Consider the following 21,740-nt stretch of genomic DNA (forward strand, 5'->3'; position numbering starts at 1 on the left):
GTGATGACTTCACAGGATTCATCACAGCAGCCAATCAGGGTGCTCCATAAGATGACCTATTTGCAGTGCTGCAAGGAGTTTGCGGCTCAGCTGGAGGGAGGCAGGGGCGGCGCAAACTTGTTGCTGTGGAGCAGATGCTCCATGATAGGTAGCAGCAGCCCAGCTGGGCTTACCTTTTACGGGCAGTGTGGCCTCTCCTGTCGCGGAAGGCAGGGTGTACAGTCCATGTGCAGGACTCTGCACCCCTAATGCATTAATAACTCTTCCCCAGTCCTTTAGGATTTTCAGAAGCCCATGTCTGTTATGAATGCCCTATATCTATCGTAATATTATAAACCTCTAGAATCCTCAGTGTGTCGACCTCTGAATGATGAAAAGCAGATCTAGGCATGCTCAAAATGTGACTGACTCTGCAAGTTCGACATGTATCCTTACAATTCCCCACCTTTAAAGTTATTTTGTGTGTGTTTGTTCACAAGAATCCGCACAAACATGCTCATATTTCTCCCCGATGTTCCCAAAGGTCTCTGGCCCTCAAAGGAGAGACATCTGCAGGAACCTGCAAACCGACCCAAATCTCACTAGAGGATTTGTGGGAGCCTGCGGATCACTTGTCAGAAAGTTTGCCCAGACTTGCACGAGAACCAAAGCAGGAATCCTTCGTGATTGAACCTCATGTAGGCAAATGCACACCAGATGGTCTCTAAACCAATGGTCATCAGTCACTGCACTTATTCATGCAGAGATGCCAGGTTGAGGTCCACCTGTCTAACTATGAGACATGATGAGGTAAAGGACCACAAAGCATCAGATCAAAATGCATGGGTGCAATCAATGGGTTGAGTGTCGAAGACAATAACATCTCTCGTATTGGGACCTATTTAATGTGGTTTACGCACTCTGATCGATCAATTACACAGAGGTATGTGGTTAAACAGGCAGCCGAGCTCCGTTCTTTTGTGAGAAACCTGAGCATCGCATGGGGGTTGTTTGCATATGTGGGAGCTGACAGTATTTCATTTGATATAGGGTCATGGGCGTACATGAGCCATGGACCGATCTAAACCTAAGCCATGTTTTTGGAAGGAGGGATTAGCCACAGGCCTAATTAATGAGGCGATGTGGAATGAATACTGAATACGGATTCGAGCCTTCCCCCCCAAACTCGGAGGAGATCAGATCAGTCGCCTCCTATACGCTGACGACTTAATCCTTCTGGACAACACCCCAATAGGATTGCAACGCCAACTTACAAACTTACAACAATATATGACGGTAAACAACCTGGAAATCAACCAATCAAAAACTAAAATGATGGTTATTGAGAAATCTGCAAAAAAGAAACCCACTCTTCCCCTAAAACTAGGCGCGACAACCGTCGAGAAAGTCTCTAGTTTTAAGTATCTCGGGGTCATCCTAGACAGCTCACAAAGAGACAACGCGATGAAAGAGGCATTACATGGAAAAACCACAAAACTAGCGACACAAGGTAAAGCCATTGACATTAAATTTGGCAGATTCTCAATCATACCAGTACGAGACTTCTATAAAAAGAAAGTTATACCAACCTTGACATACGGTGTAGACGCAATGCCGAACCTCCCCCAAGACCTGTGGCAAAATCTGGAAGCATCTTTTTGGAGAACAGTCCTAGGTCTCCCTAAATCTACCCCAATAATACTGATTAGACGCGAACTTACTCTTTCATCATTAAAAGCAACTATCGACTGTAATAGCGTCTTGCTCTATCGGAAATGCATCCAGAAAGACGCCCCATATGCCTACAAGTTGATAAGTGAAGAACTTCGTCTTGGAACTTGCCGAATGCTTGCTCGCTGGGAAACCAAAATCTTATCCATCCTAGACTCAGTTGCTTGTAGCACGGAGGACCTCACAAGCAACCCAGTCAGAGTCACCAAAAAAATTAAGGAACTGGATTGGATCACCACCATCGATACCGCTACCCGATACAAACTTACCAACCATCTTCCAGTTTTCTGTAAGAAACTGGACTGTGTTCAACCATATCTGAAACTTTTTCCAAACAGATCCGCGCGAAATCATTACTTAAGAATTCGGCTTAATCTCTTGGAAACAAACGAAATCTTAGCGATCAGACACTTATCTGCTACCAGCACCTGCCGGCTTTGCAAATCTACGTCGGCAAAGGAATCCATACGTCATCTGCTTCTGACCTGCCCGTCAACGACAGACATTCGACGCATCTACTTGAAAGACATTTTTACAACCTTTACCTTGTTAGACGAAGAATCGTGCTGGAACAAACTGATAGACGGTGACAAACAGTCATGGCAGCTCGCAACAATAAATATTATGACATACATTTTCAACGTGCTTCTTCCGCTGCAGGCTTCACGAAACGCTCCACCAACCTGATCGCCAAATACGTAGGGCAGTTCCCGTTGCCGTTTCTAGACGACTTAAACGTTCTAGAAGTTTTAAGAGACATCACCTCGAAATCTTTGTTAAAAAAATCTTTTAGATTTAAAAAAACAAAAAAAAAAAAAATACTGATTAGGTGAAATGCACACATGAGCCCATAGGTAGTGCATCTATTATGTCAAGCTCCGTTTAGGGTTTAGAACTGGCCATTATGTCCCAATACTGCCCTGTAACTCTGTGTACATCACTGATGCGAGTTGGATAAACAGCCTGGGACCCTGAACGGGGAAGCATGTGTTCAAAGAGAGTTGAGTCACCTTCCATTATTTTATGTGCAAAGCTGCACTAGAGGGGCGATCTGTACCATGTGGGTACGCAAGCGGAATTGTACAGGTCCCAAATGGCACTGAAAAGCCATGTCATTGTTGAACAACCTTTATTCGACAAAAGGGTCATTAGGTTCAGAACATCATAAAACACATAATGGGCTTTAAAGAAATGAGAGACCTTCTATATCGTCTCGTTGATTCATAAGAAGCCAAAATTTAAAATTCAAATAAAAAACAAATGCTAGGAGAGCTATGCTCGTAGCCTAGGACACTTATTATAATCAGAATAGGACTGCAAAGTTAGGATATAACCTCAGCACATTTTATTAGCATCTTCCTGGTTGGTTTTGCGAAATATGGTGGAAGGGCTGCGCGCGTGCGCGCGTGCAAACACACACACACACACTCTCTCTCTCTCCCTCTCTCTCTCTCTCTCTCCCTCTCCCTCTGTCTCTCTCTCTCTCTGTCTCTCTCTTTCTCTCTCTCTCTATCTCTCTCCCTCGCTCTCCCTCTGTCTCTCTCTCGCTCTCTCTCTCTCTCTCTGTCTCTCTCTCTCTCTCTCTATCTCTCTCCCTCGCTCTCTCTGTCTCTCTCGGGATGAGTATTATAAAGAGGAAACAAAGCATCAGGGAATGTTATCCATATCGGACAGTACATTAAATGCTGGCCTAAGCTACAGTATCGGTAAATCAACCTGCTGTTGAGATCTATCTGTAGACAGCAGGTCGCAGGTTTGAACCTGAGTCAAGCTATTATCTGGGTTTGGGCATGGAGTATAAATGTGATAAATGAATGTGGCATGTTACATGTAATTTGTAGAGAAGTCATGTTCTATTGACATTGCAATTCCCGAGGTGGTCTCGGTGTACAGTCCAGCATGTTTTGGTTTTGGGTGTCCAGGGTACTATGCTCAGACATCGCATCTTAAGTGGCATGGAATAAGACACTGCAGAATGGTAAACATTTCACACATTTATACTTGGCCAATCGAGTTGGCATAATGTTGAATAAACTAGCAGAGTGCATTGTACTATCCCTCACTTGTACTTGACATAATGGTAATGCTGTTATTGTGATGTGTGTTGGTGCTGCATGGTGCATGTTTGGCTGTGCCAGTTGCGAGTGCATCAATCACTCTAGGTCAGGGGTCTGCAAGCTTTGACTCTGAAGATGTTTTGTACCATAACTCCCATCAGCCCTCGGAAGCCGTCAGTGGTGAAGGATCGTGGGAGCCGCAGTCCAAAGCATTTTGAGATCCCTGCTCTAGGCATAGAAATGGTTCATACGTTCATCCTTTTGAAGTTGATACAAAGAATGGATGTGAACAGTATGACTGTGGTATTTTTAAGAGACACCTGCACTTCCTTTGGTATAAGCCAGAATCATTCATTCACTTGTTAGGCATGTCTGAGTCTGACTTTATCCTTTGGACGTGAATATAATTAACACTTTCGAGGTGTGTAATAATGAGTTCCTGGAATACACATGCCTCTTAAAAGCACTCAAACAACAGTGACATGTTAACTGTGCATAATGTAGCCATTCTTCCTGAGGCTGCTTGCATGGGTGCCATTCCAACATTTAATGCTATATTAGGGAGAGTTCATGGCTCGTTGACATTTTTTCTGGAAATACTGAAGACCTACCATTCATCATGACCAGCAACATGATATGCAAATTAACAAGGGGGGTCCTGGGAGTCCCTCTGCCAGACATGAGAGACTTACCCAGGGTCTTTAGCTCACTATCTTTCACAGAGGAGAAATATCCTAAACATATCAGTCGTTGTCCTGCCCTGGGGCAGTTCTGCACCGAAATGCTAGGCAATTCTCCTCTGAACAAGAGTACCAACAGCATCCCCAGACACGTGTTTGGGTTTGGTTGGACCTCATCAGTAGGGAGGAGCTGTGCCTCTCTAAGAGTAGTGAGCAAGGGGTCCACGTCTGGATTCCTCTAGTAATTTAGGGTAAGACCCAAAGTTACTTAAATATGCAAATTAACAAGGGGGGTCCTGGGAGTCCCTCTGCCAGACATTAGTCCTGGTTACGAGAGACTTACCCAGAGTCTTTAGCTCACTATCTTTCACAGAGAAGAAATATCCCAAACATATCAGTCTTTGTCCTGCCCTGGGGCAATCCAGCACCGAAATGCTAGGCAATTCTCTTCTGAACAAGAGTACCAACAGCAACCCCAGACACGTGTTTCGGTCTGGGTGGACCTCATCAGTAGGGAGGAGCTGTGCAGGACAAATTCTGTACTTCCCTATCTTTTCTATTGCTTTTTCTGATCTGCTCCCTTCTATTTATTTCTAATATTTTAGAAAACATTGAACTCATATCAAATAAATTGATGATGAAGACCTAAAAGCACAGCAACAATTATTATTTTATTTTAACATCTTCTTTTAAAGAAATGACTGGAGAGAAGTGCAAAATGGCAAGCACAATTTTTTGGATGACTAGAACATGTTCTCAGAGGGTGGCTCAGGAGTTTAGCACCATGGCAAGAACGTGTTAAGAAAGTGATAAGTAAGCAAGAACCAGGTGAACATCAGTGGTATGAAAGCTGCCGCTGAACCTCTGGGTCACTAACAGATTCCTTTCTAATACAAGTAATACCTTTCAAGATAAATGTGCAGTAGCATTATTGTATGTTATGAAGAATATTTAAACAGTGCTAAACATCGGCCAACAGATTGTTACCTCATTCAGAAAAATGGACCAAATGGGCTTGTGACCACATGGGTCTGCAACCTTTGGCTCTGTAGATGTTTGGGATTACAACTCCTATCAACCCTAGGCAGCATAGTCATCGGAGATGGATCTTGGGAGTCGCAGTCATAGGGCTGGGAGGATAGCTCAGGGGCAGCGCGTTTGTCTTAGAAGCAAGACAACGCATAGCAATACAGGTTCAAATTCCGGTCTCAGCTTAGAAACTGGTCTCTGGGATTAAGCGCGTTATAAAAGAACAATTAGGATTTAAGTTCAAAACATCTGCAGAGCCGCAGGTTGCAGACCCCTGGGCCATATGCAATGTGGGAAAAATACGTCTTTGGCGCTTTTATGAGGTTCAACCCGTCTGATTCACCTGACTATAGTAAAATGAAGGACTTACATAATTATCAGAGGTTGTATGGCACATTTTTATGCCTTAGCTATTTTATGTTATATAAAGAACATGAGCACATACACACGCTATCAGCAATGTAATGCTACCAATATTTTAGATCCAAAATATGATCTGATAGAAACATTTCTGAATCAAAAACCAAAGGACATTTTGGTGATAGCATACAGTTGAAGCTACATCCTAGAAGCTCCATTATCTACCACCCCATATCCAGAAGGTGCTCTAATCAGCCTAAGGTGAAGCCTGCTGCAAAGAGATGGGGAGTTTATGGGGGCTGTACCCAGAGGGTGCTAGGACCCAATGGGCTCTATTTCCTGCCTCCCCCATGTGAAGAATGCACTTTCTTGGGCGCTGCCCGTTGCAGAGGGCTTGAGAGACTTTCTTCAGACACCACACAGCAGCAGCTACAATCCGGGTGCTGTTTTGCCTGTCTCCCTTGTAAAGGGAAGGTGGGGACCTTTTTCCACATCATATGGAAATGTCCGATGGTTCGCTGTTTCTGGCAGAAATGTCTAGAGAGAATACTCTTAGTAACCGGTCTAAACATTACAGTAGAACCAAGAGCATTACTGTTAGGTATTGAGGGGGGACTCAGGATTGACTAGGTCTGATAAACTGTTTGTATCCATAGCAGCTGGACTGGTAAAACAGATCGTTGCAGCACTGTGGGGGGCAGCGGAGCGCCCGAGAGTGACAAAGTGGGCGGGGCAAATGGACTGCTGCATGGCTTTGGAAAAACGAATATATAATGCAAGAGGTTGCCCTGGGAAATGGGAGAGGATTTAGGGGAAGTGGGTGGGGGGGTGGATAAGGGGTTGTGGAAGGCCTGCTCAAGCGCTCTTGCAAATTCCCTATGCTGAGCACTTCCTTGTTTTCTTTTCTGTGTATATATGCAGCAATATACCACAATGTGCCGTGCTTTTACTGTTTGCTCCTGTCGGGCAATGTTTGTATGTTTTTGGAACTCGAAAAAACAATAAAATTTGTTTTTAAAAAAAAATGCTCTTTTCTGATCCTCCAGTGAAGCCAGTGGCAAAGGTTGTAGGGGAGTGTATGCAGTTCTTTGATGAGCGGGTGAGACTGAGACAAATGCCCTCTCTTTCTCCCACTCTGCAACTTGATTGATTCTGGCACTGCAATGAATGGAAAATTGGGAAAAGACTGAAAGACAGAAACCTGCTGACTACCAGCGAAAGATCCTTAAAGGCAAATTTGGGTGGATTTGCTCTTAGGTGTACAGTATATGTGTATGGTGACTAGAGGTTTAAAAGAGCCTCGCTCACTCATGAACAGGATTCCGGCTCACCATAGGGGGCTATCCCCCCAATTTGAAGACCACTTAGGAAAACATAAAGACAGTTGCCAGTCGCCAACTTCAACGCGAGCTGAGGGCTCCCGTTATGCTGTGGTTTATTGTAGGAGCCCTCGATTTATACTTGCCTTGTAAGAAATCAGCCATGGTAGCCGCACTTATCAGTGAGGTGCTAATTAATGGTATAGAAACTCGCCTGAGTTCTTTTTTTCTGTAAACTGAGACGGGCATGGGTGACTCCCTAACTTGCAAGGAGATGAAGGGGGCGAACGAAGACAAGGAAGGAGCTATGGGCTGAAAAAGATGCAGGAAATCAAAACAGGCTCAAAATGTTCTGCCAATCCTGGTTAACTCCTGTATTAGCGTCCATGTCCTGTATCTGGGCTTTGCATCGAAAGCCATTCCATCGAATGAATTTGCATCACATTTTTTACATCCAATTTTTTCCATCTAAAAAATGTGCATCGAATGCATGTTTTTGGGGGTAAAGGGTTCATTTTTGTTTAGGTGGATTTTTAAGGATAAAAAGCACAGGTTTAGGGGGTGAACCTCCCCAAAAAAAAGAATGTGCATCCGATGCAAATTTTTTAGATGGAAAAAATGTGATGCAAATGCACCTTGATGCAAGGGATTCGATGCAATGACCATAAACTCAGCGACTCATTAGCTGTAAAGTTAGAGTGAGGCTTGATGGGAAAGGAACTTTGTCTGCTTCAGTTGGTACAGAAAGAGCTGTTTGTCAGGGGTGTGTACTTGCGCCAGCACTCTTTACCCTCTCCTTGACTGATTTGGGATTAAACCTTTCCAAAGTAAATGCCTTTCTGCCTCGCCTTGGCTCTATTGCAGTTCCGTTCCTTGCCTATGCCGACTATTTAGTAATCCTTGACCAAACGCCAATTGGTCTACAAAGGTCACTTTATTAAACTAAAGTTGACATATATTCATTTTGCGAGACAGATGAGGAGACTACATTGCAAAGTGGGGCCGTGTTCAGTTTCCCCAGTGATTCATTACTATAGAGCTAAGGTGTTACCGGCGTTACTCTACTGAACCGACTTGTTATTTGACTATGATGAGAAAGATTGCAAGCTACCGGCGCAATACAAATTAATAAATTAACTAATTAATTAATGAGATTGCATAATGGACCTCACTTTGTTAATACAGATCAGCTTGTTGCTTGGTATAAAGCACAAGTTTTCTTTGGCTTATCATCTGCAAGGAAATGGGATCTGTGAGAAGCTCTCAAAGGCCTGTTAAAAGAAAGAATATCCAAGTTGAAGCTTACTTTGAAAAAAGGGTGGTTGCATTGCCTACCACTGGCATTATATGCATTGAGGAACCAACCAGGTTCTGACCACCATTTTACGCCTCAGGAAATAGTGATAGGAAGTAAATGAGAACACCCTAATGCCTCCACCCCGAGTTAGAAGTGATGCTCAGCCGACATCAGTAGTTTTAGGATTGGAATTGCAAAACTATTTGAACTGTATGACTTTCAGTTTTTCTGTAATTTCAGGACAGTTGCAGAGACGAGGGTGTAGGGCAGTACAGAACACAGAAGGAGATGCTTCAACAAACAAACCTCTGGAATTTCAACTCCCCACACTTCACCCGGAGATGCAGTCCTAGTTCATAACCACACAAGGAAGAGGTGGGACGAGCCCAGGTTCAACGGTCCTTTTGTCTTTGAGGACGAAACGCCATCTGCTATCAAATTGCAGGGTAGGCGTGCTTGGATCTTCTTGGAAGATATAAATATCTACTCTGGAGAAACCCCTCTGCCTACACCCTTCCAAGAAGAAGCTACAATCATTGGGGAAGAATCACAGCACATGCAGACGAGGTCTATGATGAGGAAGAAGGATGCATAACCTGACAAGTGGAAAGTGTGAAGAACCCTTTAGTAGGACTATGGCTTGATTTTGGACACTCCCTTTTGAGCTATAAATAAAAGGTTAACTGGACACATTCGAACACTCTGTGCATCTTAGTTGCAGGGTTAAGGGAAGATCTGCATTCTTAAAGCCACAGTAGCTTATTGACTTTGGACTGAGGCATACTTAAAGCCTTGATAAGAATAATGGTATGCCAGATTCTGATCGTGGTTGCAGCAATTGAAAGAGGGTACAACCCTGATTCTTCCCACATAGAGGTCTTGTTTGGTTCTACTCATGGTGTTACCCAGTGATGACCTTTCTAGGCATGTACTTACATATTTTGAGTTAGTGTTACGCTCTTATCCATCACTGGTGGGGAGAACTTGCCGCATTCCAGCTTTTATTCAAGATCCTGACAATGAGAAACTCATAAGAAGATTGTTTGTAATCATCACTGAAGAATTTTTGAAGTTGCCTGAGTACAGTGAAGAAAACACAAATGCCCCTATCACCCAACGCAGGACATAGACTGTTCAGTGTGGTGTTCTTTCATCTAAGTGAAAAATATTTGCACCTTGTGGGAAGACACATGGATGTGGTAACCTTTCTGAGAGATCCAAGAAACACTGCATACTTGAATGTAATCCTGGAAGGTATAATCATCCAGGTGAGCATCTGTTCATAAAGAAATCACAGAGCGGTGTAGAAACTTTCCTCTGAGGGACAGATCGAGGAAGTGAATAAAAGACAAAACTTTTTGTTGATGCTGACAGGGAAGCAACATGTCAACTTGAATCAAGCAGATTCGAGGCATTGTTTGGGAGCTGATAAATGAAGCAGAGGTTGTAGAGGCTTGCAGAGGCCATTTTCCTTCATGATAATGGAATATTTGCATCCCGTCTGGTGAAAAAACTGGTTCCAGGGAGAAATATAAAGTCATTTCCTAGCATCCGGAAAGCAGGGAGTTGATCGAGGGGGAATGCTGAAAGAAGACAGCAGCTTCCAGAAAGCAATGTAAAATGCAGAGCCATTCAAGTTTGTTTTTCTTTCCTTAGCCTCAAATGATCAAGATGGGGTATTTCAACAGCATCATTGTGTTGCCCATGAGAACAGACGCACACATTGTCCAAGAAGTAGATGTTGCAGAATCACATACCATTGCATAATATCACATGTATTATATTCGTACTCATATTGCTTTCACTGACAGTGAGAATTGCTTTTTATATAGGAACACACGGGGCCAAGACTCCTGTATATGTTTCTGAGCAGAAGGAAAAGGTGAGCGTGGCAACTACAAGCCAGCCTAGACCCTACATAGTTATTCCTGTCCCCAAGAAAAGATGGGAAGATACCTGAGCTTGAAATGGATGTTGTTAATAATCAATCACACACATCACTTGTTTCAGAAACTGCTTTTAAACGCTGGAGACAGGGTCGGCGGATCATGCAAAGTAAGGGGTTAGAAAGGGTTGGGCCTACACAGATGATGCATGCAGACACACCTGGTCCAGTGACAAGAGGCCCAAGCACAAGTCCCACAGAAAGATCACACGTAGAGATTATAGCAGAATCTTTGTGGTCATTTTTAGCTGTTGCTAGAAAAAGACAGATGGATAAAGACAGACATGTTGAACTTCCGTCTACTCAGGGAACCCGGATGGATGTTCCTGCAAACAAACCAGCCAGAAGACGCTATGTGGATACATTTAGAGACGTAGTCATAGGAAACTACATGAAGAGTTTGAGAACCAAAAGAAGCACCCAAGAAGATAATTATGAACTAAATGAGTATCTGGACAGCACAGCAAATTTGGGAAACAGCATATGGTACCAACACATGAATGAAGTTGGAAGACGGACGTCAGATGAACTATTGAAATAGATGTCCTAACTGCACACTACATAGTGCACCTAGCTTCTTGTAGTACAAGAGGCCAGTTCATGGGTCGAACAGCCTTTCTTAAATGGGCAACTGAATGGACAGATTCAAATGAGGATGACTATGTTCAAGATATAAAGACAAAAAACAATGCCAAAACAAAGAATATTGTGATCAGATACGAGAAACCTGGAGTAAAAGGAAATGGAATAAGAAGAGAATTACATAAAAAACTGAAAGTTCCAGGTCAATCTACCGAAGACATCTGAAGATGGAAAAACAGAGGCCAGATGTAGATTTGGGGAACTGTTCTATAACCAGATGGCTGGGAAGAAGGAGTAGAAATCTGCAGAGAATGGGTAATAATGGGTCACTACCAACAAACAATAGAGAATGCACAAATGCTGTGTAAACCATTATGGCCAAAACTTGCTAAACTACTGACATGGGTCGAAGACAGTGGAGGACCCCTGCAGATAGTACCAATGGAAAGTTCTAAATGATGCGTCAGGAACAATGGTACAAGAAAAATGGGGGATAATCAGAACTGTCAACTGACCTTCGATGCACCAGGAATGAATATCGGAACAGCAGTAATCATGGATCATTATTGGGCTTTTGGGTCCAAGGCCTATATCAGACTGCCTAAAGATTGGGGAGGAATCTGCACATTGGTGAATGTTCATGTTCATGTATTGGTAATCCCTAAAAGTGACCTGAACATTGATAGTTTCCCAAAAGCAGATGCTCATCTGAGGAAGAAGAAATCTGTGGAGCTGATAAATCGAATAAAGAGAGAGAACTACTTCTCTGCTAAATCAATAGAAGCCTTTGATGCTATCCCGTACGAGCATAGACTGTTCAGCCAGACTTCTTCAGTGTTTATGTTGATCTTCATGCCAAGGATCCAGGTTGGAGCAAATACCAAGCGGCTTCAGATGACCAGATGGGAATTGCTACAGATGATTAATACAACCATAAAAGGATTTAATGCAATCAGAGAAGAGATGAGAGCCATAGGACTGACTCTCCAGAACAGATGCGTCCTGGACATGATCACAGCTATGGATGGAGGTGTTTGTGCCAAAATCGAATGTATACCTTCTAATGATGACGAGAATGGAACATTGAGAGAGGCCATAGACATGCTGACGAAACTCCATGGCCAGATGATAGAAGAGGTAGAAGACATTGCTGATGACAGCTGGTTTGGATCACTCTTCTCGTGGGTTCCACAATGGATGACAGATATGTTAAAATTTCTTTGAGCTTTGTTATTATTAGTGATGTTTGAATTCTGTGTGATCAAGATAATAATCTCACAGTATAAAAAGACAGAAAAAAAAGCCATAGGGATGAAGATTATGATTGATGTTGAACCAGGATGGAAGCCTAAAGATCTGACTGATGAAGAAATAAGAGACTTTGTGAAGGCCAGTATCCATGCACCTGAGAGAACAAAGTTCCTGTATCCCAAGGACCATAAGAGGTATGCGGGAAGATGGATCTATTGCAGTCCAAGTGGACAGTGCATGCTCACGACATGGAACAAGAGTGAGCATGTGAAAACAGCTGGATGCTTGAAGAAGTCATAAAAATATGCATCCCTAAGAAGCATTTCTTCAGACCGGGATGTCTAGATGTAGAAGATGATGTGAGAGTGGTCGATAAATCGCCCAGAGGGGCGAGTGTAGAGGAGGAGCCAAGTACCCCACTCCAACTGCCCCGTCTACATTACCTGAAAAGTATTAACCAAAGTATGTGACGTATACTGAACAGGTAAAACAGCAAAGAGAAGAGTGTGGGCTCTGTGCAGTACCCATAAGAATACCTATACCTTAGAGAATATGGGAGGTAAATTACCCATTGAGGAAACCATACCTGCATACAAGACAATATGATGGGCATTTGAACGAGATTCCTGAAGAAGCAGAGAAAATAAATGGCAAAGATGAATGGTGATGTCATACAAATTTGAATCAACACCCATATAGAAGGATAACTGGACCAGAGAGGCAGACGATTAATAAAGCACAAAGAGGTGCCAAGGATAAGTGACATCTTGGGATCAAGATGAAGAGACTTATGCCATAGACCTGATGAAGATACTTAGATAGTTTAAACGTGTACAGATGCAATGAAACGCAAGCAGCAAAGCAATCATGAAGCTAGCTAGATGCTTTTAAATAGATTACACTGAGGCAAGCGCCAACATATACATATATACCTCTATAGATATATAAGTAAAGGATGAATGTTTCCACTATGTATATGAGCAGTCCTGAACGAGGCAAGAAGGCCTCATTTTAGTGTTGCAGGTGAGAAAAGCAATTGAATTAAATCGAGTAAAAGTTCAGCTAAGGAGTTCACTGAGCCAAGAAAGCCAAGGTCTTATCAAACTGGAATTGGCTGACATTGGATACAATTAGCATGAAAGAACAGAAGATTCTGTTGAGAAAGGTTAACCAAAACAAAAGACGTCAGTGGGCGATTGAGAATAAAATCAAATACACGAAAAGGCTCAATTTCATGGTGCCCAGTCACGTGATAGAAGGAAGTTGGAAAAACGAGATGATCACACCTACGCACAGAGGCCGGCTTGTGCCCATACTCCTTAAAAATTCTCAGAGAACAGTACAGACTCAAGGCCAACTTCAAAGTACTAATTGACACTGGACCATTGAGGTGATGATGGATGATATGCTAATTGGTGGGAAGCTTGTGCTAAGAAGAGCTCACCCGCATCTGGTTGTTCAGTCTGCGTGCTGCTAACGTAGGAGGAAAAGTACTGACGGTGGTTAGAAGCCAACCAATTGTAGGGGACCACGTAGTTGGGGGTCCTACAGTTTGTGTAGCCAATGGGACGTCATACATTTAGTGACGTTCATAGTGGCCAATTTGAAGGGAGGGCTTAGTTGCCCCACCTGATGTTAACTATCCAATTATTTCTCTCTGTTACTCTATACAGATATGGAAACTATACTTAGTTATTCACTTAGATCCAATCCCACCTCAGGTTAGGTTTTTGTAGTTTGCCATGTAGGATGACATTGGTAATGATGCAGGTCAAGACATCAGTGATGACCAATTTCGGGTGCAAAAGCCCATGTTTTTTATGAAGTAAGTAGAGTCAGAGTATCGTGGGATTTGCTGATGTTCGTTGTACTCCCAGTTGAAGATACTTGACATTAAAACAGACAAACTTTGCCAACTATTTGTGTCGTCTTGATTATTGATATATGAAAAAAATCTTCATCGCCATCCATCTCCAGGGTACCACTACTCATCTGAAAGGGCTGTTTGGGAACACCCAGCTCAGTCGCATGCAATTGAAAGCGTGTTTTCGAAAGTCTCTGATTGATACAAACAATTTAAAGGCACACAGGAATTACAAAACTTAATGTATTAAATGAAAATATTCAAACCATCGCATCTACCCATATTTCTAATGCTGCATTGCATGACAAATTGAATGAAACAAGGCAAGTTACTTACCTTGAAATCTTTACATATTATGTATGTGCTGAACAGCAGAGAACACTCTTTTTAGAAAACTGCATCATTTGAAATATTGCATTAAAGGAAAACTATTATTTTTAAAGAAATCAAGAGAATGTAAGCTTTCTCTATATAATTCTCAACATTTGATGATATTGCCTAAGGTGAACATAGAACCTTATATTGCAAACTGTTCAAATGTTACAGAACCATTCAATATATCAACAAAGAGGACAATTCATAATTATCATAGTTCAGCCAGCTCCAATGGGTGTTATTTTTCAAAGTGAAGGGAACTTTGTGAAATGAACTGTAAAAGAGGTGAACTTAAAGGATTTTTCAATTGCAGCCAGAACCTTATTTGTGAAACAAAAATCATCAATAAGCATAGGGCCCCAGTGTGGCAAATAACATTAAAGACATCAAGAACCACCCTCTGATGAATATATCACAAAAACTGGAATTGTTTATTTGTCTTGAGGATGGGGACTCAGGATATTTTGTGTTTTGAACTGTATTTTGGAACTTGGGGAAGGGAACCCCGAGTACTGCTTACACTTGTATTATTTTGAAACTTAAGGCAAATCTTATGACTTTTCATAAAAACTGCTTTATACTTGGGGAAGGGAGATGAAAGAACTCTGCAAGCTGAACCAAGTTCTGAACTGTACATAGAACACTATGTTGTTGGTTACTTACATCCCTACATGTTGTATAAAAGTAGTTGTGAGGGCAAGTATAGGTTTTGGACACACATTCTTAAATTGAATTTATTGACTCTGACTTTCCTTAGTTTTGGGTTTGGTAGGGCTGTCCCACTATAGTATAGAGCAAGATTTTTCCATACTGATATTTAAGTTAATAAAAGTTTTTGTTTTGAACTTTGAATCTCTTGTCTGTGTCTTACTCCAAGATGCCCTCACAAAGGCAGATGCAGAAACCTTTAATGTTGATAGATGCAGGTGGGTAGTGCCCCTTACCGGTGTGTTGTTATGAAAAAAAAAAAATGTTTGTGGTTGTTACCGACCGTGCAGATTAGCCATATGGACAGCCGTCGAACTGTGGAGTCCAAACATTTACATGATTTTTGATAGCAGATGGGTAGGGTCTGAATCTATTAAGTACACTGGACCTGCAGGTCATCTGAAGAAGTGTGGGAGGTATGTGGATACAACATTTTAGTAGTGAGGAGATGAGGGTGGAGGAGTGAAGGTGTTGTTTCCTGGATCTTGGTTGCAGATTTCACTCAGCTTAAAGTGCAGACAATTGTTACGCAGCAGAGGTTCTATGAATGAAATTGGTTTCCCCATGATGGAAGTGCAAAGAATTTTTAAAATTGCTTGTCGTAAGTTAGCCCCAAGTTTCTGCTGCACAGTTTTTAGCCAGATCATGAGTGGATCATTTTGATTGGTTTTATTAAAAAAATATTAGTTTGAAGAACCAAATATGCAAACACCTTACGATTTTGACCAGGCATGGCAGCGTGCCTGGAAGATTAAAGGACACAAGCCGTCTCAGCAGATGTATATGATGCTGAGATGGGGAGCTAGTGATGTGTCCACTAGAATGTGGGTACAAGAGTTTTTTTTAAAGAGGCTTCTGGCCCTACCCAGCAGGTCTCCAAACACCACATTACATCTTGATTTCGGCTATTAAAGAATCGCCCATGACAACAAATTAAATATCCTGTTTTATTGGTCCAATATTTGGAGTAACCCTTGGCTAGTGATGTACAGATGCTGATCTATGTACCTGTGTGACTAGGCACAACGTATTAGATCTGGTTGAGGTTTGTGAGAGGTTACTTACAAATATAGAACTGAGTCATCTATGGGAAAATCCTGAATTTATTAACAGCTATTCCTAGGGTGAGATAAAAACAACCATTTAAAGATTGGGCTGATGGAACAAATGGGAGACTGTACACCTGATGGCCTGCTATCTGGTTACTTTAAGGCAATAGTGATCAGAGACTGAGAAGGTTACCGTCATTGCCTGTAGAAGATGGCACCTAGGGTGGTAAGCAGAAGGATTCATAGAAGTGCTTTTCTCTCTTCTTTTCTTGTGCATGGTTTCAACATCCCCCCGGTTCACAAGGATGCCATGGCACTGTGGTAGGCCTAAATGCCTGGCCACAGTTAAACCACAGACATGCTCATGTCTTTAAATATTTTGCAGAAAAGGATAATCCCTGGTGCTCTGAGACTATTATGGTGGAGATGTGGCACAGTACAAAAACTTTGTAACATAAAGAAGAAAAGATTGGCGATCTTTGACATAACGAACCTTGGAAATGCTGCAAATTGTTTCAGGAAGTTGCGAAGGAGGCAAATTGTCATTTCTGACATTCAACCACTTCCAAGACTGTTGTTATTAAAAGGTTTTCCGAGTGTATAAGCTGCCGAGGTCACCATTTCGCTTGCCTGTGTGTCCATTTTGGAGCAAACTCACTTCTGTTTCATGTCAATTCTATGCACGTTCTGGCTGAGGGGACCTTCAGTACTGATCTTTGGGCGCGCTGCTGTTCATGCTGTGGACTTGCAGTCTGAAAGATTACCTCCCTATTCCTCAGTCCTGTGAGGTGGGTTTACAGTGGAATGAAGCACTCTAAAACAAGCAAAAGGTGTCATAACCTTATGGTCAATGCATAGTGACATACCATGAGGGAAGGGTGCCAGCCTTTAACTGCATACAGAAGGGTAGACATCCCGACATTCCCAACCTACACTGTTTGTCGCACATCCAATCTGCCTGCCACATAGTCCAGTGAATATAGCATACATAAGGAGTTCATCACACATTTTCTCATAGTTGGTGTCTACGTATTAATAAACCTTGATAGCCTCCTCCCAAGCAACGCACAACCTTGTCTCAATATGAAATAGAATAATGTATATCATCACATGACACGGAACAAACTCTTAATAATAACCTTTTTCGCATCAAGGAGCCAGACATTTTCAAATGTACCATAATATTTCAATCACCGTCTTCCCTTGCCTTCTGTTACCAGCAACATTCACAATTTGACCTGGGATACAATGCATAGAGATGCTCGGGCAAATAAGCCATCAAACCTCCACTCCAGGATTGCCCGAGCACACTCTCGAACTCTGAATGCAGATGCATCCAACATTACATTGTGTACTCACAGTTCTCCAAATCTGCCTTGGGAATCCAACCCAATTATTATAAAACGTTAGGACTAATCTGTCTCCTCCCTTTTGCAGAGCAGTGGTGCAGCTAACATGACCGACATGTTACGTGTCAGAATGCAGTCTCGGAGACCAAACACCAGACTGCACACATTCAACTGATCTCTCAATACCACCACAGCTAATGTTAGGATGCAGCTACCATCAGGTAATTGCCTCATCTGCTCACATATTGAGTGCACCCAAGCACCCTATGCCACCTTATTCTCTCGACTGACCTGGACTACAGTCCCTGAGGGCGTTCAACCCACAAGCGCTTTGAGGTCATAGCAATGACATAGAGAGTGCTGTATAAATGGCAAATAACATAACATGCACCCATGCTATAAAAGAAAAGTCTTCCCCTGCTGCACGCCGCCTCCCTCCCTGTGTTTGTAGCATCTATTTCATGATTTCCCATCCTCTTATCTTCCCCTTGCTCAATATCTTTTCTCCAGCAGATTAAGGTCTGAATACACCTGGAAAGGGCACATAACATGGCGCCACGGGCACTCCTAGGTGCTCTGAAAGTATTATGGTAGTGATTGGGTGAAGTGTAAAAACATGTTAACGAAACAACATAACTGTATTGAACCTCCTTTTATCATGACATTGTACATATGGCTACGCTTGGGTATTTTACCACTTTCCACTTCTCCATCTGACTAGAATTGGTGTTTTGGTGATTCTTGCCCTTAATTCTCGAATATAAGAGAGAATGAACCTCACTTTCTCTTTCTGTGCCCACTTCATTCAAGAGCATAAAAGTACTGGCTGAGACAAATCATGTGAAATGTAAATGTCTACTCATTGCCGGCTGCACTTTTGGCAGGTAGTTTGACTATGCACTTATTTGTGATTCATGACCATCCAAACACTTGATTTGGGCTCAGAGGTTCCCTATAACATTTGCAATAGTTTGAAGAGCCTCAAGTGAAAACAATTTTGGTCAAAATGGGTCCAGCTTTGTACATATTCCTTGTTTGATGTTATTTTACATTGTCATGATGGCGGGTGCTCAAGGCCTGGTGGTCTTACCATTGTTGGAAATGTACTGCTTGTCATAGTTAGGCATGCCATTTGGGCCATAGACCTATATCTCTGCGTGTGAGATATTATAGTCTTATGGACTGAGGGATAGGTCATTATTGTGTGATAGTGACCTGCCACCAAGTTATGGCCCATGGCGAAGCAGATGGCTATAAGTTGGGTAAAGCCCATTATGCTAAGCAATAATTAACCCTCCTAAGAACTATAAGGCTATTAGCACATGGTGGTAGTAGCAATTTTGGGTATGTTTGGAAGTTTTGGTGGCAAAGTAAAAACTTTTTTTAAGAGTGAGTAAAGTAAACAGACTGAGTTAGTAAATTAAATGTAGTTTTATTTTGCAGTATTCAAATAAAATGCTAGTCTTCATAAGTTAATCATTGTAATTGCAACTTGGTTGAACTGGAACAGGTTTAACATGGGCATGTATTAGGTGTCATGTAAAAGTAAACGGCTTCTCTATAAGAAAGTGTACGTATTTTCTAATGTTTTTGCTTTATCTTTCTTGTGTTAAATAGCATGATGCAGCAAAAAATGGTCCTCCCATAAAGGAAGTGTGTTATTATACAAAAAACGTGTCTGGAAATTGCATTGTTGTTTCCCTGTCTGCTGCTGAAGATAGAATGCTCAGAATGCAGTCAATATCAGTAGTTATTGCCTGCACTCTTTACATTCTGATTTGCTAAGAGGAGGTCAATAAGGATCTCCATGTGCTAATCCAACGTTATAGACTGAGTGTGAGGTCATTATCACCGGCATTAATGATCCCTCCCGAGGTCTATAAGGCTATTAGCACAAACTGGTTATGGCACTATGGATTTTGGAGTTGTGGTGAAGTGAAAACATGGGGGCTCATTACGAGTCCGGTGGTAGCCGCGCCGGTAAAACCATCAGGCTGCCGCCGGGCCCATAGGGAATTACCGGCTCCGGACTTGCCGGACTTACCAGGGCATTACAGCCCCGGTGGTCCAGTAATTCCAGAGCCGGCATTCCGTTACTCCCCATTCCTGTGGAGTATAGGACTCCACAGGAATGGGGGCAGTGGAAACACTGGCACCATGCGGTAATGGTGCTGGTGTTTCCTCGTCCGTGTGCGGCCAGTGGTGTTACGCCCACCAGGTCAGACCTGGCGGGTGTAACACCACACGGCCACATAACTCGGAGTTAGCCTGGCTGGAAAACGGTGCCTGTACAGTTTTACCGGCACCGTTAAATCCGGGCCAGCTAACTCGTAATGAGGCCCACAACGGTTCATAAATGAAATGTAGATGGGTTAAGCAATATTGAAATAACAGGGTTGTTTTTAAAGTGTAATCATTTTAATTGTTAAGTGGCTTTAAGGAGAACAATTTTAACATGAACGTGCCTTAAGTGCAATGTAAAAGAGAATGGTTTCCCTGTATGGTACGAAAGTGAAAACGTTTATTTTTTTTGCTTTTACTTGGGTTTGTAAAATTAGATTGGAGTGTCTGTTTGAAGGAAACATTGGAACTTGGTTGCACTGGAAGAATTTTACGCGAGCATGCTTTAGGTTTCATGTAAAAGTAAAGTTTTCTAAAGAAAGTAAAACATTTCGACATGTTTTAGCTTCCTCTTTGGTGTGGTAAATTGGATGTTGAATTAATAAAAAAGGCGTTGCAGAGTGGGAGTGGCGTGTTAAAAGAAATCTTGTCTGTAGATTTCAATGCTGTGCCTTTGGAGTGAGAATATTCAGAATGCAGTCAATACCAGTAGAAATTGACTCCACTCTGAACATTCTGTATGGCTGAGAGAAGGTTAACAATGGCTTCCATGTGCTAATTACATTCATATTTTATGCAAATATTGTCAATTTTAATTAGCGTTAACATACATGAAATGTTTGGATAGGCACATTTTCTGGCATGTTGATGAAATGTCTTGTAAAGTTTTTAATATTGTGTAGAATCTGTTCTTTCAATTACTTGCTGTTGTAATCCTTCTGAAATTAGTTGGCTGAGTCCTCTCATTGGTTTTTATTGTTGGATGTACTTGTTTGATGAATTGTTTGATCTGAATAAAGAGGCTGTGATGAGGATGACGTCAGGGATGTAGTGGGAGACAGTTCCAGAAGGTGGATCCTTCGTGACGGAGCAATCTTCCTCTATATTGAATGTATTGTGGCTGGTGGCGAACACGGTCTGGAACGCTGATTGAGGAGCAAGGAGGCTGTCCAGAGATGTTGGGTGTCAACAATTGCCACATTCCTGAGTCGTTGGTATAATACTGCTAATGGGGAAACCTGCAGAGTCTGGATGACTGAGAGAGGAGAAAGGAGGCTGCCCAGCAGGAGTGATTGGATGCTGAGAATTGATCCATTCCTGATCTGTTGGCATATTGAGCTGATGGGGAAATCTGTAGAGTCTGGATGTCTGAGGGCCTCATCACGAGTTGTGCGGTATCCCGGCTGTAATACGCCCAACTGTAATAGCGTTAGGGCCAACCTGTCCAGCGCTACAACCGCCGTATCACGGGTTGGGCGTTAACGTTAAATCCCCATTCCACATCTGGTCCTTTGGACCCAATGAGGAATTTTTGGCCCAAATACTGTGTGGCAGTAATTATGGCAAAACATGGCGCTAAATAGGATTTTCACCTTCAGAAAAAAGCTGGAGGTAGAACAGCCCATTTAGGGCCGAACTCGTAATACCATTACCGCCGCTTTTAAGGGCTACCGCCCAACTGATGAAGAGGCACTGAGAGAGGAGAAAGGAGGCTGTCCAGAAGGATAGGTCAGATGCTGAGAATTGAAAGATTCCTGATTAGTTGATAATGAAATCATCTGTACTTTCTGTTCCCATGTAAACCCAACTTATGCACACTTGACATCTTCAAAATAAATACACACCTGTTTTGAAGATTTGTGCAGTGCGGGTGTTTGTTTATTACCAAGTGGTGTCACTACGTAAGTGGTTTTAGCCATATTTGGGGGCAGAACACCCAACACTTTGGGGAAGATCTCTGCTTACGCCAAGATTTTTTGAATAGGTAAGGTGGGTGGAATAAACTTCCATATGTTGTTTGAGAGCTGAATGATGTTATCAAATG

This window comes from Ambystoma mexicanum, chromosome 2q (assembly GCF_040938575.1).
Source record: "Ambystoma mexicanum isolate Mex_15411 chromosome 2q, UKY_AmexF1_1, whole genome shotgun sequence".
NCBI lineage: Eukaryota > Metazoa > Chordata > Amphibia > Caudata > Ambystomatidae > Ambystoma > Ambystoma mexicanum.